This window comes from Bos indicus, chromosome 10, assembly GCF_029378745.1.
Source record: "Bos indicus isolate NIAB-ARS_2022 breed Sahiwal x Tharparkar chromosome 10, NIAB-ARS_B.indTharparkar_mat_pri_1.0, whole genome shotgun sequence".
Lineage (NCBI taxonomy): Eukaryota > Metazoa > Chordata > Mammalia > Artiodactyla > Bovidae > Bos > Bos indicus.
Window position 1 is genome coordinate 69342497 of NC_091769.1, and position 18971 is coordinate 69361467.

Below are 18971 nucleotides of genomic sequence, written 5' to 3' on the forward strand. Positions count from 1 at the left end.
GCCCAAGGGCTTCAGGAAATTCTGAGGTTCAAAGTCTTCAAATACTTATACCTAGTTGGACCAAAAAGAAGGCTGAGCACTGAAGAATTGATGATTTTGAACTGTGGTGCTGGAGAAGACTCTTTAGAGTCCTTGGGCAGCAAGGAGATCAAACCAGTCAATCCTAAAGGAAATCAATCCTGAATATTCATTGGAAGGACTGATGTTGAAACTGAAGCTCCAATATTTTGACCACTCTACCTGAAGAGCCAGGTCATTGGAAAAGACCCTGATGCTGGGAAAGATTGAGGGAGGGAGAAGGGGGTGACAGAGGATGAGATGGTTAGATAGCATCACCGACTCAAAGGACATGAGTTTGAGCAAACTCCAGGAGATAGTGAAGGACAAGGAAGCCTGGCATGTTACAGTCCATGGGATTGCAAAGAGTCAGACATGACTTAGTGACTGGACAACAAAGACAAGATAGCCCCATCTCAAACCACAGGGTCGATGCTGAGCTTGGTGTGAAGCTCCACTATTTTAAAATTCTGAGTCTTGTCCTTCGTGTGTCTATACTTTGGCAGCAAGACATTAGACTCCACTTAAATGCTACCCATCAGGTCCTCTAGTTTTCACGTTTTGCCTTGAATTGGTTATCAATCACTAGAACCTAACTTTTTCTCTCTTCAAATAATCAGTGGCACTCAATAATAGCCACACATTCCCATTGCCCTTATAGACTAACATTTCTCTTACCCCTTACATGATAGAGATGTTGCATCAGACAGCACATCCCCATCCAATGGTCTGCCACCCCAGTTTACTCCTGGTGAAAGTTTTAACAATTGCCTTGTGACAGAGTGCTAGGGGCTAATCACATCCCACCTGTTCTCAGTGATAGAGTTGTTGGTAGCTGGTTGTGAGTGATCCAGCACCAAATTCCCATTTCAGAGTCAGTCTCATTCCCAGGACAATTGTGGTACCAACTATGTTGAACTGGGTTCCCTGGAAACATGCTCTGAGTGAAAAATTGCATGCAGAAGGTTTACTGGGGAGTACTTTTAGGAGATACTTCTGAGGGAAAGGGAAAGGGAAAGAAAGGGTGGGACTAAGGATGAAGCTGATCCACAGTACAATTGTCACTGATTCAACAGAGAGCTCTAGAACCAGGATAGACCTTGAGACTTGTCAAAAATTAAGGCAAGGGGTCCAGGCATTTGTACCTCCACATCTTCTGTTATGAGTCAGAGGCCGCTGGGGAAAGGTCATAACCTTGGTTGAGACATGTCCTGGCTATAGACATCTGTGATCTGTTACCCATCAATATTCCCAGCAGCAGGATGCACTGGCCGTGGGAAAGGGATCTAAGCAGAGCTCCACAGTATCCACTACATATCATTAACAGTTTCTATCAGATCTCTGCTATTCCCTATCCCCTTATCCCTAATGACAGTAGGGAACTAAATTCCAAGGCTGAATTCTCCTCTCTGAGTCTCAACATACCTCTACAATACAGCCACCAACAAATTTATCAAAAAGGAGAGTGCTGGGGCTTCCCTGGTGGCCCAGTGGTAAAGAATCTGCCTACGAATTCAGGAGATGTGGGCCTGATCCCTGGTCCAGGAGGATCCCATACGCTGTGGAACAACTAAGCCTGTGTACAACTACTGAGCCAGTGCTCTAGAGCTCACGAACCACCGCCAGAGAAGCCACGGCAACGAGAATCCGTGCACTGCAACTAGAGAGTAGCCCGTTTGCTGCAACTAGAGAAAAACCCTCGAAGCAATGAAGATGCAGCACAGCCAAAAAATAAAAAGGAAGAGTCCCTCCTTACCAGCAAATTTATTACTAAAACAAAGACAGTGTCTTCCAGACCCTTCCAGGGGATATAGTCAGCTGATGGGCAAGTACTTGGCATAATATTAAGTCCTCAGTGATAGGATGAAAATCCCTCCATCAATGAATTTAGCCTTATAGTCCATCCCCTATTTAAACCTCTCAAGATCATTTCTACTGGAATCCTTCCATTCCTGCCAATATATAATAGCCAGGAGTTACTAAGGTATTCCCTTGCCAATCTTATGGAAGCTAAATAATGGGAAATTTATCAAGACCAGGAATCAGTCATGAGAAACTGGGGGGCATAGTCAATGGAATTGAAAACAAAGTGAGATTTGGTCACAAGAGGCAGTCTAGTGGTTAAAACACCATGCTTCCACTATAGGGGACATGGATTTGATCCCCGGTTTGGGAAATGAGTTCCTGCATGTTGCGAAATAGAAAAGAAAAAAGGTAGACACAGAAGCTGAAGTGTGGTCAGATTTTACCAATCAAGGGAGGGAGCATCTAAAACGTATCATCACCCCAAGATAACCTTCTTTCAGTGTTTTCAAAGGCTCATTTTTACTGAATGTTTTCCTTAGCCCTAGTCTGCCTGATGACTTTTCAGCTCTGTCACCAGGCAGAAGTCTACTCAGGGTTAATCAAGTACAATATAAGAGCTGGCAGGGCAGGAAGAGTGACTTCAGATCTTGGGCTAGAGTGCCTTCATTTCCCTTGTCTCAGAACTAGATTAGTTCTAGAACCAAAGAAGGGACTGAGCTGAAAGATGGGCATACTTTGAGGCATTATACAAAATTGTTAAAAATTTCCTGGAATGGGAAATAAGATACAGCCTCCACTCAAATCTCAGCTACTCTACTTAGCACTTGAGTGTCCTTGTGGAAGTTACTAAGCTTGCTAAATTTCAACTAACTACTCATTTGTAAATTGGGGATGATAACACCCATCTTAGTGGACTGCAGTGAGGACTCAATGAAAATGTTACATATGGAGTGCTTAGAACATGTCCAGCGCCTAACTAGTGCTCATTAACAGCAATAGTAACAGCCACGTAGTTGCTGTTCTCACTATTAGGGGTTAAAATGGAGGAGGTTGGAGGCGGAGAACCAAGCAGTTAATTATAAATATTGCCAAGAGAACTGTAGTCTCTGGCTGATGCAACAGGGGAATTCACAGGCCAATACCTAGGGAACTTGGGGAGAGCTATAAATAGTGTGAAGACCTGGGCAACCTTGCCAGCCTAGCAGAAGACAGAGCATGCCCGGCAGAGTAATGAGCACACCATACCACCAAGTAGATGCCAGGAACCCTAGAGAGGCAAGTTAAATGCTATGAACAGAGTTCCCTATACATTTTAAAATATACGCAAAATTGGCAGGGGGTAGCTGAAATAATATTTGGGAGTATAAATTGATAGAATTCTTTGGAAAGCAGCTGGGGAATCTATCAAAGGTTTAAAAATGTTCATGACCCAATAATCCACTTCTGAAAACCTAAGGAAATAATTCCAAATATATCAAGATCCCTAAAAGTAAAAATTAATTCTGTTATATTCATATTATTTATAAAAGTGAAGCACCAGAGGTACTTCCCTGGTGGTCCAGTGGTTAAGAATCCACCTTCCAATGCAGGGGACATGAGTTTGATCCCTGGTCAGGGAACTAAGATCCCACATGCCCCAGGGCAACTAAGCCTGCGTGCCACAACTAGAGAGAAGTCTGCAAGCTGCAGCTAAGACCAGACAAAGTAAAAAAAAAAAAAAAAAATTAGAATAAAAAAAGCAAAGTACCAGAAGCAAACTAATGTTCAACATGAGGAAATAGGTATAAAAATAATAATATAGATTATATGAAATTTACATTCATTCAAGTGTTTATAATAAAATGAAAATATATCATAATAAATAAAAAATAGAACAAAAAACTGGCATATATTATGATAAGGACTATAGAAAAAAGAAACAAAACTTTCTTTTTTTAATTTTTATTTTATACTGGAGTATGCTGAAGCTGAAGCTCCAGTACTTTGGCCACCTGATGTGAAGAGCCAGCTCATTGGAAAAGACCCTGATGCTGGGAAAAATTGAAGGCAGGAGGAGATGGGGATGACAGAGGATGAGATGGTTGGATGGCATCACCGATTCAAGCAAGTTTAAGCAAACTCCAGGAGATAGTGAAGGACAGGGAAACCTGGAGTGCTGGAGTCCACGCGGTCACAAAGAGTTGGACACGACTGAGTGACTGAACAACAACACAATCGATTAACCATTTTGTATTAGTTTCAGGTGTACAGCCGTGATTCAGTTATACATATACATGGATCTAGTCTAATTCTTTTCCCATTTAGGTTATGACAGAATATTGAGCAGAGTTCCCTGTGCTGTAGAGTAGGCCCTTATTGGTTATCTATTTTATATATAGCAGTGTGTACATGTCAATCCCAAACTCCCAGTCTGTCTTTTTCCCCTTTCCCCTCCCTGCCGGTAACCATAAGTTCATTCTCTAAGTCTATGGGTATGAGAAACAAAAATTTGAGTCCAAAAAAAAAAAAAAGCTTAAGGAAAATCCACATGTCCTCCGACCCTTTTCTCTAGGCCTACTAAACACATGCTGAAAAAACAGATGCCGGTGAAGGATTCATTCTAAAAACAGTAGAAAATAGATCTTGCCTCTTCCCCCAACACCAAAGGATGGATAGTGGCTGCACAGAGACTTGTCTTAGAATTCCGAAGCACTGGGTCTGGTTCCACTGGAATTGATTGATAATGGCTGCCATGGGCAAATTCAGGGACAGTAGCAACAATTGCTCTGAATATTTGGCATTTGTGGACATGATTCCTCTTCCAGATAATAATTACAGCATAAGAAATACGGGGAACTGAGTGAAGCTGTTGTAGAGGAGGTCACTTCACTGAAATGCCTTCATGTCAGTACATCACTTTCTACCTACCTATCAGGATAGAAGTTTCCTTCTAACCCTGAGAGTCATAAGTCAAAATATTTCAGGCCCTCACAGAATCAGCAAGGCATATGTTTCGGGGGAGCTGGGAGCATAAAGGAAATTCCAGAGCCCCTCAAAAGTGGCAACACAACTGCTTCCTTCATAGGCTTGGTCTACAGGCTGCCCAAAGAGAATACCACAATTAGTGATTTCTCATACAGCCTACCATCCCAAAAGAAAAATAGATAAAAGCCATTTCACGCAACAGTTCTGAAGAAGCAATTTGCTTGTAAAGATTTTGCCCAGAGTCTATCAAATTGCAGGTGTATTTGTATATCAGGTTTCACTGCCTCCTGACCAGGAAGTAACCAGCCTGTACACTTGACCTAACCTAAGAGTTTCTGAGAGTAAAATATAGAGCCCTCCAGCATCACCCAAATTATTCACCTGTCAGTGATATTCTCACCACTCTAGTCAGCGTCAGGTTACTCAATTGAGTATAAAATTTTCCCTTTAAGTTCATTCAAAGGTTAACTTCTTCAAAGGAAACTGTCAAAACCTGACATCACGTGTGGTTTGCAATGTGGTGGTAACATCAAACGTACAAACGTGCTCCCCTCACTAAGTGGGTTATGGTGGAACCAACACGTGTCTGAGTTCCAAGCAAAAGCTGGCCTGTGGCAACTTGCTTGGGAAGTGAGGCTCGCCCCAGCAGGCACAACACAACAGACACAAGTGGCTTAAAATAATTAGTTCCCATGCAGAGTGATCCACACAGTGTTTCCTAGACAAAGTGTTTGAAGCTTCAGCTTTCTTCATAAAGACATGGGCTGATGGGCAGGGGGAGGAGGCTTGAGACACAGGTTGAAAAAAGAATTTTCCAACATATTATAGGACAGAACTAAGAACACAAAAGTTGGTTCTCAAGGTCTCAGACACACTGAAAGGCTTATAAAACCAAAATTTCCTGTGATAAGTTTTGAGCCATCCAATTATCTTTTAGTGGTCCAACCATCTTCCATTTCAGTTGAAAATTATATTTTATTTGCTAGTGATCTCCAGCTGGAAAAGTTTGTTGTGATCTTTCTTATTAAAGGCAGTGTTGTTTTTCTTTATATTAAAGACAAATAATGTTTTGGCTGGAGTTTCTATGAAAGTAAAAGTGAAAGTCACTCAGTTGTGTCTGACTCTTTGTGATCCCATGGACAGTAGCCTTCCAGGCTCCTCAATCCAAGGGATTCTCCAGGCAAGAATACTGGAGTGGGTAGCCATTTTCTTCTCCAGGGGATCAATCCCAATCCAGGGATTGAAGCTGGGTCTCCTGCATTGCAGGCAGCCAGGAGACCTGGGGAGATGTTAGTTTTTTGTCCATTGAGTTTATTTGCCAGAAACATTTGGATGGGTGAAACAGCCAAAGCAGCCAAAAGTATTTTTGCTTCACATTTTAACCAAGGGCTGTCAGTCCTGCTGCTGCTGCTGCTAAATCGCGTCAGTCGTGTCCGACTCTGTGCGACCCCATAGACGGCAGCCCACCAGGCTCCCCCATCCCTGGGATTCTCCAGGCAAGAACACTGGAGTGGGTTGCCGTTTCCTTCTCCAATGCATGAAAGTGAATAGTGAAAGTGAAGTCACTCTGTCCTGTCTGACTCTTAGCGACCCTATGGACTGCAGCCCACCAGGCTCCTCCATCTATGGGATTTTCCAGGCAAGAGTACTGGAGTGGGGTGCCATTGCCTTCTCCAGGTCAGTCCTAAGTACATTCAAAATTAGAATATGAAGTGCAGATGTATCTGGAGAATTGTAATAAAAAGGGCCTTTGCTGCTTGACCTGATTACTGGTATGTTTCAGATTTATAGGAGACATTTATTTTAAAGGTAATGATGTAAGTTTAATTTCAGGCTTCCTAAGAAAACAAAGGGATTGCTTTTACCATTTATAAATGGTAAAAATAAATTGCTTTTACCATTTATAAAATAGGCACCTCTGAAGGGAGGGGTGCCATTCTTTGATGCATCCTAACTTGGATCTGTTTTATGATCATGTTGAAAATTGTTAGCATTCAAAGATATTTACTGTATAGAAACAGAATTAATCTAGGTCTTCATTTCATAAAGCTGGGAGCACTGATGGCCATTCAATTAATTAATAATGGAAGAAGAGTCTAAATATCAGACATTCCTAAAAGCTCTTCAGCTTGATGAGCAGCAGAAGATAAGCATTTCATTAGTGCAATGACCACTTGCACCTAATTCTTTGATGTGCCCTAGATAAGCAACTTTAAATGTAATTACAAGGGCATTCTTGGGAGATGGTTGCCAGCTGTTGTAAAGAGAAATGGCTCTCATTTTTTAAAAAAATTCTAATATCTTAATTCAAATAGAGTCCTATTGAATTGACTGCATTTTATATATAAAATATTTAGAAACCAATTAGCTATAATTATGTGCCAGATAAATTTTTTGAACTACTCTACTGCCAAAGGTTAAAGTATTTAGACTTTCATGCACCACCAAAGCTGCTTTTGTGGAATTCCTTCTGTGATAACAGAAAATTTCCCTAACCTTGGAATAATGGAGAAAATAGAACCCCAAACTTCATTCCAATCCATCTGCCTCCCACAACAAGAGTTTTCTAGCTTTAATTATCAGTGCCTAAATAACTTATTCTATTTTGGAAAATAGTAGCTTAAAATTGCTTTATACATATATTAAATCCAAGCCCTCTTCCTTATAATTTCCACCAATTTATTTGTGTACTGTCCTCTGGAATCATATTGAAGGGGTAATCTACTAAAATTTGTTTTCCCAAGATAATCATCCACAGTATCTTCCACCTTGTCTCACAGTTTCTTCTTTTAAGATCCCTTATTCCAATAACTCTCTTTCAAGTTCAAACTCCAGCTTCCCTACTCCCTTAGTTGGCTTGCCTTGGTACCATAACCAGTGTCATTTTAAGTAACATATTGCTCATCGATTTTTTCAAGTGGGAACCATAATAGAAGCAACTTAAAAGTTTGTCATAAGGACTAAATGCAATATCAAATGCAGTATATGCTTAATAAATGCTTGTTTTCCCTTTCCACGAGATGAAAATTTGGGAGCACTCATCTTCTGTTGGGTTCCCAGGTGGCGCTAGTGGTAAAGAACCCGCCTGCCAAAGCAGGAGATATAAGAGACGTGGGTTCAATCCCTGGGTTGGGAAGATCTCCTGGGTTGGGAGAAGGAAATGGCAGCCCATTCCAGTAGTCTTGCTTGGAGAATTCCATGGACAAAGGAGCCTAGCAGGCTGAAGTTCATAGGGTCGCACCGAGTTGAACACTACTGAAGTGACTTAACACATGCACACTCCTTCTGTTAATGTAACATCTATAGCTTATTGTTTCCTGTAGCTGTGTCACACTGATAACTAAAGTTGCATGATATGGACAGAATTGCATCCCTCCAAAATTCATATTCTGAAACCTTCACCCCCCCCAGTGTAACTATATTTGAAGAGATAATTAATGTTAAATGAGGTTACAGGGGTTGGGCCCTCATGTGATAGGACGGGTGTCTTTATGAGAAGAGGAAAACAGACCATCTCTCTTTCTTTCTCTCAGTCTTTCTCTCTTCCCATACCACAGAGGAAAGGCGCTGTGAGAATGCAATAAGAAGGTGGCCACAAGCAAGCCAGGAAGAAAGTTCTCACGGAAACTGAGTTTGCTGGCACGTTGATTATGGACTTCCAACTTTCAGAACGGTGAGAAATAAGTGTCTGTCATTTACGCCACCCAGTCTGTGGTGGCAACCTGAACAGACAAATATATGATGCCCACTGTCAGTCAAAATCTCTGCATTTCCCCTTCATATGCTGCTGTCAAGTCCTGTCTCACTAACATTCCTAATGCCATGAAAGAAAGAGCAAAAGAGCTCAACAGTACCTTTTCAGTGATTCACGAATAATTCTTCCAGCCAGAAATAAATCTTACCAAGGACCTATGTCAGCTCATCAGGTTACAGTGGCAGAATCATACAATTATGAAAATTTGGAACTGCCCTTGCTCCTCTCCAGATTTCTGTAACTACTCCATTTCTCCAACTTTTTTTTTCTCAATAATCATAAAAATAGCAGCCATTGCTAGGTCCCATGCTAAGCATTCTAGATGGGTTAACTAACAATCTTCTTGTGCCTCGGTTTTCTCACCTATAACATGCAGATGATAAAAATAATCCCTACTTTATTATGTTCTCGTAAAGATTAAGTGGGCTTCCCTGGTGGCTGAGCAGTAAAGAATTCACCTGCACTACAGAAGCCGCAGGAGATGTGGGTTTGATTCCTGGGTTGAAAAGATCCCCTGGAGTAGGGCACAGAACCCACTCCAGTATTCTTGCCTGGAGAATCCCATGGACAGGGGAGCCTGGCAGGCTACAGTCCATGGGGTCGCAAAGAGTCAGACATGACTGAAGGGACTTAGCACACACGCAAAGATTAAGTGGGGTGGCCGAAGTCACATAACTTGTACATGGTGGAGTCCAGATTCAAGCTAGCTGCAGGACCTTGAGCAAGTGACTGGACCTTTTTGTGCCTCTTTTATCTACAAAAATAAGGACAATAATGGTACTTAGCACATAGGGCTAGGCTAGTTCAAGGATTAAATTACTTAACATGTGTGAAATGTTTGCAGCTCACATACTGTCTTATAAATCACCCAATTAAGGTCTGGCCCCAAGGCCTGGGATAGACCTGTCAGCTACATGAGGGCAGGGAATGGATTATGTCTTATTCTCTGGTCTATTCCCTGCTCCTCATGCAGGACCTGACACGCAACAGTCATTTATTGGGTATTTGTTTAATGAGCCAAAGGCAGGTACCAAGTAGTTAAAAGTGGTGGAATAAAAGTCAAAAATAGGAAAGCAGAATGCAGGAAGAGTCCTGGAGAATTTCCTTTTCCTTCCAGCTGCCACGACTCCAGTTTACCTTGTTTGTTATTTTCTGTATACAGGCCAAAGGGTATTTTAGAGAAAACTGATGTAGAACGAGCAGCAAGTGTCCCAGCCCTGGACTCCCACACCTCCACAAATCTCCTTTCAAAGCCCACTTCCTAGCACTTGGTCTTCCCTGTCAAACTGTTAATTGCCTCACTCATCCTGCTCACCAGTGGGCTTCAGTGCTCTGCACTGGGAGTCACTCGATAAATATCTGAATGAAAGAATGAAGGAAGTGGGGAGGTGGCAGAGAAGAAAAGGACCTAGAGTAAAAGGAAGAGAAAGAAGGAAACAGAAAGTCTCTGGGAAATTTTGTCCAGGAGGTGGGGGGTACAAAAAAGCAAGAAAGGGAGTGACCCAGAGAGCAGAGCTGTTGGTACCTAATTCATCTAGGCTGGGAGACCTTCAATACTGCACACAGCTACCTGTTCTTTAGAGTCACCTCAGTGTCATGGGTTTCAGCTCATCATGGTCAGTGTTTGACCTCCCTTCCAGTCTAACAGTGATCATGTTCCTTGCACCTGGAGAGACCATAAAATGCACATGTGGCATGATGACTAATGACACCACACAGGACAGAAACTCTGGGACCCAGGAGAGTCCGAGAGAAGTGCAGAGGTGGGGAGGAGAGTTGTACACTGGGGAAGTTGAGGGAGTCTCCACCAAGGAGGGTTGAAAAGCTAGCCCAAGAGAGGTAACGACAAAGGGCGAGAAAAGATGAGGGAACAGGGACCTTGTCAGCCTCACGAAGGATGGCACCTAAGGACAACTTGATAACTGTGAAACAAGGACATTAACAATGGCTAACATGGTGCACTTACTTTGAGCCAAGAATTGCACTAAGTGTCTGACAATATGTTAACATCTATTAATATATGTGTATAAGTATACATACATATATATATATATATTCATGTGTAGAATACAACTATTATTGTCACCACTTTACAAGAAGGAGCTGTGTCAGAGGGATGAGCCTACTTGCCTGTGATCACTCTGTATGAATCGTAGAATCAGGAGATGAGGCCATGGGCGCAGGACGCAGGCAGTCTGGCCGACAAAGAAGAGTGCAGACTCCAGGAAGAGTGCAGACTCCAGGGAGAGTGCAGACTCTGAAGACAGCTATGTTGCAAAATACAGAACTTGCAGGCCCCAGGGATTACCCCGGGAAGCTGGGAGGAGCAGGAGAAGCCACTCCCAGAAAACAGAGATAAGAGGGCGTGGATGAAAAGGATGAGGTCAGAGTTACTGAGCATCCACCTGACCTCACACCCCATGTTCCTTCCACTACCTTGTGACACAGAGACAGAACTTATTAGAATTCCCCTCCTACTCTGCAGGTTGAGGACATTTATCAATCACATGCCCCATTTATCTAGAGGGAGACACGCACACAAAGAAAGCAGGGTACCACCATCCCCACCCCCCGCCCCCGCCCCCCCCGTCTCCTCACACAGCAGAGCCAGCCCGGCCTCATACATGAGCACTGAGACGTTTGAGGCCAAGCCTCTTTTTCCCTTGAATCCCTTTAGCTGATCATAGCTCTGTTCTACAGTGTGGTCCTGCTCTCTTCTCCAGTAACAAGCTTACAAACGTCACCAGACAAAATAATTTTTGTCGATAGTGCCAGCCCACCTTCCGAGTAGGATTTATCTTCAAAAATTTGCAAAACTTGTGGAATGATGCCGTGGAGTTTGGACATGGTGAAACTTTAGCAAGGACCTCTAGTAGATGCCATGACATGCCAGTCCACATCCTCCTTCAGGACTGAAAAACTGAGTCCCCCAGTTGCTGGGGCACAGTGCCCTCTCTGGGAATATTCTGGCTAAAGAGAGCTTTACTGGGCAGCATGTATCATGGGTTTGAAGGCTCTGTCCTTATAGGGGCACCTTGCTCTGGAGCTCCCTGGAGGCGAACTGAGACCTCAGTTGAGTCTTTATCACAGCTCAGCTTCACCCTCTGCATAATCCTTGCCCTTCCCTTCCTCAGTTGTTAATCCCAAAAGCTCTCCTAATAAACATCCTGCCTGCTAATTTCCATTCCAGATTCCACTTCCCAGGGAACTCCACTGTGATAGGATCTGATCAGGTCACCTTTAGACAAGATATGCTCTAGTTGCCTCTCTACTCACTGTCTTCCCGTGAAAAGTTAGTGCATTTCCAAGTATGTTTCAGAAGAAATATTTGAGAGCTGGAGGAAAACCTAATTGCTAGCCTATCTTATGAGGAACCACACCTCACTTTCCTTTTTCTCCATGTCCCTGCTTCTCTTGCCTTTTCATTCTATTTCATTCTGTGAGCTGCTCTAGGGTAGTGCCAACTCTGTACACCTTGTGGCCCCTTGGTACCTTGCGGAGATCATGAAGTGCTCAATACCAGACCTATTGCCTGTCTTCTTCTCTTATCTTTATTAAGTCCCCAATGCATTCATATCTTACTCCTGCTACTTTTCTGCTTACAGTTCCTCACAAATAAATTACAGGCTAAGGTGCTTTAGGGATGAATTATATGATAACCATTTATGTACACATTTAATCACCAGACTCAGACTTTGTATGTCACTGATTTAGAAATCTTGGGACAAAGATTAATGTGTAGTAGACCCTGATGCTGGGAAAGATTGAAGGCAGGTGGAGAAGGGGACGACAGAGGATGAGATGGTTGGATAGCATCACCGACTCAATGGACATGAGTGTAAGCAAGCTCTGAGAGTTGGTGATGCACAGGGAAGCCTGGCGTGCTGCGGTCCGTGGGGTCACAAAGAGTTAGACATGACTGAGCGACTATACTGAACTGAAGGTTGACTGGTGGCCCTAAACAGATGTGCCCACATCCAAATCCCCAGAACCTACAAATATTACCTTATTTGGAAAAAGGATCTGTGCAGATGTAATTAAGTTAAAGATACAAAGATGAGATGATCCTGGATTACCAGGGTGGACTCTAAATCTAATGACAAGTATCCTCATAAGAGATCAAAAATGAGAAGATAGAGAGAGACAGAAGAGGAAAGCCAATGTAAGGGGAGGGTGACGGCAGAAATTGGAATGATGACAGCTGCAAACCAAAATGACTGGGGCTACCAGCAGCTGGAAAAGACTAGGGACAGATTCTCCCTAGAACCTTCAAAGGAAGGCTTCTTGATTTCAGAACTCTGGCCGCCAGAACTGTAAGAGAATAAATTTCTGTGGCTTTATGCCACCAACCTTGTGGTGATTTGTTACAGCATGCCTGGAAAATTAGTACCTTATGCATGGGAACTGGAAAATCCAGAGAGGTTCCAGCAGTGCTATAAAATCTATGTATTGGGACATGGATATCTACTCCAGCCACTCCCAGACAACACCCTGTATCTCTCCCTCTGCAGATGACCTCAGCAGCATGTTCACAGGGAGGGCATTGAGGTCACCCAGTCAATTTGCAGCTGCCTCTGATGCTTGTAGCACAGCACTGGCCAAGCCAGGGGTTAAAGAAAGGCCAGAGCACCAGATATGCCAGAGGAAGGAGATGGAGCTTCATTTGGGTGACTTTCTAACACTTAGAAAAGTTTTATTGAGTTAATAATCCAACATTCAGAAAACGAAAATCATGGCATCTGGTCCCATCACTTCATGGGAAATAGATGGGGAAACAGTGGAAACAGTGTCAGACTTTATTTTTCTGGGCTCCAAAATCACTGCAGATGGTGACTGCAGCCATGAAATTAAAAGACACTTACTCCTTGGAAGAAAAGTTATGACCAACCTAGATAGCATATTCAAAAGCAGAGACATTACTTTGCCAACAAAGTTTCGTCTAGTCAAGGCTATGGTTTTTCCAGTGGTCATGTATGGATGTGAGAGTTGGACTGTGAAGAAAGCTGAGCACTGAAGAATTGATGCTTTTGAACTGTGGTGTTGGAGAAGACTCTTGAGAGTCCCTTGGACTGCAAGGAGATCCAACCAGTCCATTCTGAAGGAGATCAGCCCTGGGACTTCTTTGGAAGGAATGATACTAAAGCTGAAACTCCAGTACTTTGGCCACCTCATGTGAAGAGTTGACTCATTGGAAAAGACTCTGATGCTGGGAGGGATTGGGGGCAGGAGGAGAAGGGGACGACAGAGGATGAGATGGCTGGATGGCATCACTGACTCGATGGACGTGAGTTTGAGTGAACTCCAGGAGTTGGTGATGGACAGGGAGGCCTGGTGTGCTGCGATTCATGGGGTCACAAAGAGTCGGACATGACTGAGCGACTGAACTGAACTGAACTGAATCCAAGCACTCAAAGAAAAAAACCAAAGCAAACCTCAAGATAAGGCAATACTATTAGATAATAAATCATAGGCCTTACTGGAATAGAAAGTAATTTTTAACAACCATAAACCAAAACTGAGAAAACTGAGGTGGTAATGTTTTGATGGGCTATGGCCACATACCTAGTTGGAGCAGAGCCTGAAGCAGAACACAGGAGCAGGGATTCTAGTTCAATATTCTTCACCAGACTAACATATAATCCTGGAACCTCTCTTTTTGGTTTGTTTTAACATTTCTAAATTACCACAGAGGATTACTTATCTATGCATTTCCAATGAGCCATATAAAAGTAAAATATTAGTCTCGATTTTGAAAATAGCTGTGTTGCCAATAGATGTTTAGAATTCCACACCAGTTTGCATCCTGGTGACATTCAGCTAGATGGAAACAGAAGCAAACAAACAAAAGGAAGGCTTAAGAACTGACCTCCCAGCTGCATGGGAAAATGGCTTTGAGGCAGTTAACCCCGGCTAGGAAGAGCCGGGGAAGCAGCAGGTCTACACCCTACCCATATATATTCAGATGCTTTGTCAAAAAAGCCCAGTGCTGGAGCATTTCAATTAACAAAGTGGGATGGTTTACCTGATAAAATGCTCCCTGTGTGAGTGTAATTACATATTTATACCCCACAGAGATTTTTTAATTTCTGTATGGTTTGTTTGCCTTGAAAGTGTTTGTCACTGGGAGTGTTCTTGATGTGCAATTTTAAAGCAGTGTTGGCCAACTGTGTGGCTTGTTTTCATTTGAGATTCATTACAGTTTGAAGATGATGCTTTTCCCCTTGTCTGCACACAATATTGATACTTCCACAAGAAGACAATGCATCAAGGAACAGGAAAAGCATTAAAGAGTACTGTCAAGTACCCGTCTTCTGGTCCTCCCCTAGTAGTTTTCTCTTTTTTTAAACCCACCAGAGGCTATTAATTGAATTGAAAATACTCGACAATAGGTTTTCTTCTTTGCAAGTTTGCTTGTTTCCTGTTGTCTGTTCATAAAGCTTTTCCTTCACTCTTACCCCATCAATATAGCAAATAATGCTGAAAGAAAGCTGGTCTTTTCTCCACCCCTCCATTCCCTGATGAATCCACAAACACACAGATACAGATTTCTGATTAATTGGAGTTGCTTTCATTCCATCACTAAGCAGCCAATTCCCTGCTATGGGCCCGGGACCACTGTTCGGCTTGGATATACAGACCTAAATCTGTGTCCCTGATCTCATGGAGCTGTATGCTAGCAGAGGAACCAGGCGTGGACAGAAGCAATTATAGCCTAGCCTAGCAAGTGCTGTCACTGAGGTACGCATGAGGCACCATGGTGGCACTGAGGAGGCAGAAATCAATTCTGCCCAAGGCAGGCTTCATGGAGAAGACGGTGGCTCTTCAAGAGATCTTCTCATACGATAGTTCCGTTTTTAGTTAAGGAACCACCATACTGTTCACCATAGTGGCTATTCCAATTTATGTTCCCATCAACCCTGTAGGACAGTTTCCTTTTCTCCACACCCTCTCCAGTATTTACTGTTTGTAGATTTTTTTGACGATGGCCATTCTGCCTAGGGTGAGGTTGTACTTCATCACAGTTTTGATTTATATTTCTCTAATAATTAGCGAAAGAAATCCAAGAAAGAGGATATATATCTCTCTCTCTCTCGCTGATTCACTTTTTGTACAGTGGAAACTAACACAACATTGTAAAAGTTTTATAAAATTTTTTGTAAAACCAATAAAAATTCTTTAAGAAAGAGATTGCCTCGCAGACATGAGAGTTTACCAATTGCTCAGATCAGAAGGCTCTGAATATGATCAACATCGTCCCTGAATTCATTCTTCTAGAAAGGAAAAGACACTAAGGAAGAGAACAGAAAAGATAATTGGAGATAATTATGATCAGTGCTGTGAAGGGACTATTGATGGAGATGCCATAAGGAAAGGAATTCCTTTATATGGCTGGTTAGAGAAGACTTCTCTTAGGAAGTGACACTCGAGTTGACACATGAAGGACAAGAACTCGTCATGTGTAAAGCTAAGGGAAGGGCAAGTGCCAGACCCAGATAAGGGTTGGAGTGAGCAAGGAGCAGAGAGGCAGTGTTACCAGTACAGGAAGGCACAGAAACTGGGGAGCTCGGCTGGAGTCAGGTCCCAGAGGGCTTTCAAGGACACAGAAAATGTTCAAATTTTACTCCCAGAAATGCAAATCTAAACCACAATGAGGTATCACATCACCTGTTTTGAAAGGCTATCACCAAAAGGCAAAAGGAACAAAACATGTAAATATAAACAAAACAAAAATTGCAAAGAAAAAGGAACCCTTGTGTACTGTTGGAAATGTAAATCAGTGCAGTCACTGTGGATAATTCATGGATAATTTTTTGCAATTACACAAAAAACCAAAAATAGAACTATCATATGATCCAGAAAACTACTTCTGGGCATGTATACAAGATCAGATCAGATCAGATCAGTTGCTCAGTCGTGTCCGACTCTTTGCAACCCCATGAATCGCAGCACACCAGGCCTCCCTGTCCATCACCAACTCCCGGAGTTCACTGAGACTCACGTCCATCGAGTCAGTGATGCCATCCAGCCATCTCATCCTCTGTCATCCCCTTCTCCTCCTGCCCCCAATCCCTCCCAGCATCAGAGTCTTTTCCAATGAGTCAGCTCTTCGCATGAGGTGGCCAAAGTACTGGAGTTTCAGCTTTAGCATCATTCCTTCCAAAGAACACCCAGGGCTGATCTTCTTCAGAATGGACTGGTTGGATCTCCTTGCAGTCCAAGGGACTCTCAAGAGTCTTCTCCAACACCACAGTTCAAAGGCATCAATTCTTCGGCACTCAGCCTTCTTCACAGTCCAACTCTCACATCCATACATGACCACTGGAAAAACCATAGCCTTGACTAGACGAAACTTTGTTGGCAAAGTAATGTCTCTGCTTTTGAATATGCTATCTAGGTTGGTCATAACTTTCCTTCCAAGGAGTAAGCATCTTTTAATTTCATGGCTGCGGTCACCATCTGCAGTGATTTTGGAGCCCAGAAAAATAAAGTCTGACACTGTTTCCACTGTTTCCCCATCTATTCCCCATGAAGTGATGGGACCGGATGCCATGATCTTCGTTTTCTGAATGTTGAGCTTTAAGCCAACTTTTTCACTCTCCTCTTTCATTTTCATCAAGAGGCTTTTTAGTTCCTCTTCACTTTCTGCCATAAGGGTGGTGTCATCTGCATATCTGAGGTTATTGATATTTCTCCCAGCAATCTTGATTCCAGCTTGTGTTTCTTCCAGTCCAGCGTTTCTCATGATGTACTCTGCATATAAGTTAAATAAACAGGGTGACAATATACAGGCTTGATGAACTCCTTTTCCTATTTGGAACCAGTCTGTTGTTCCATGTCCAGTTCTAACTGTTGCTTCCTGACCTGCATACAAATTTCTCAAGAGGCAGATCAGGTGGTCTGGTATTCCCATCTCTTGAAGAATTTTCCACAGTTTATTGTGATCCACACAGTCAAAGGTTTTGGCATAGTCAATAAAGCAGAAATAGATATTTTTCTGGAACTCTCTTGCTTTTTCCATGATCCAGCGGATGTTGGCAATTTGATCTCTGGTTCCTCTGCCTTTTCTAAAACCAGCTTGAACATCAGGAAGTTCACGGTTCACATATTGCTGAAGCCTGGTTTGGAGAATTTTGAGCATTACTTTACTAGCGTGTAAGATGAGTGCAATTGTGCGGTAGTTTGAGCATTCTTTGGCATTGCCTTTCTTTGGGGTTGGAATGAAAACTGCCCTTTTCCAGTCCTGTGGCCACTGCTGAGTTTTCCAAATTTGCTGGCATATTGAGTGCAGCACTTTCACAGCATCATCTTTCAGGATTTGGAATAGCTCAACTGGAATTCCATTGCCTCCACTAGCTTTGTTCGTAGTGATGCTTTCTAAGGCCCACTTGACTTCACATTCCAGGATGTCTGGCTCTAGGTCAGTGATCACATCATCGTGATTATCTGGGTCATGAAGATCTTTTTTGTACAGTTCTTCTGTGTATTCTTGCCATCTCTTCTTAATATCTTCTGCTTCTGTTAGGTCCATACCATTTCTGTCCTTTATCGAGCCTATCTTTGCATGAAATGTTCCTTTGGTATCTCTGATTTTCTTGAAGAGATCTCTAGTTTTTCCCATTCTGTTGTTTTCCTCTATTTCTTTGCATTGATCGCTGAAGAAGGCTTTCTTATCTCCTCTTGCTATTCTTTGGAACTCTGCATTCAGATGTTTATATCTTTCCTTTTCTCCTTTTCTTTTCGCTTCTCTTCTTTTCACAGCTATTTGTAAGGCCTCCCCAGACAGCCATTTTGCTTTTTTGCATTTCTTTTCCATGGGGATGGTCTTGATCCCTGTCTCCCGTACAATGTCACGAACCTCATTCCATAGTTCATCAGGCACTCTATTAGATCTAGGCCTTAAATCTATTTCTCACTTCCACTGTATAATCATAAGGGATTTGATTTAGGTCATACCTGAATGGTCTAGTAGTTTTCCCTACTTTCTTCAATTTAAGTCTGAATTTGGCAATAAGGAGTTAATGGTCTGAGCCACAGTCAGCTCCTGGTCTTGTTTTTGCTGACTGTATAGAGCTTCTCCATCTTTGGCTGCAAAGAATATAATCAATCTGATTTCAGTGTTGACCATCTGGTGATGTCCATGTATACAAAGGAATGTAAGTAGGATCTTGAAAATATATCTGTGCTCCACTGCTCATAGCAGCACTATTTACAATAGCCAAGATATGAAAACAACCTAAGTATTCATCAACAGATGAATGGATAAAGAAGATGTGGGGAGTGTGTGTGTGTGTGTGTGTGTGTGTGTGTGTGTGATGGAACATTACTCAGCCATGAAAAGGTGGAAAATCCCTACCAATTACTACAACATGGGCATCATTCTAAGTGAAAT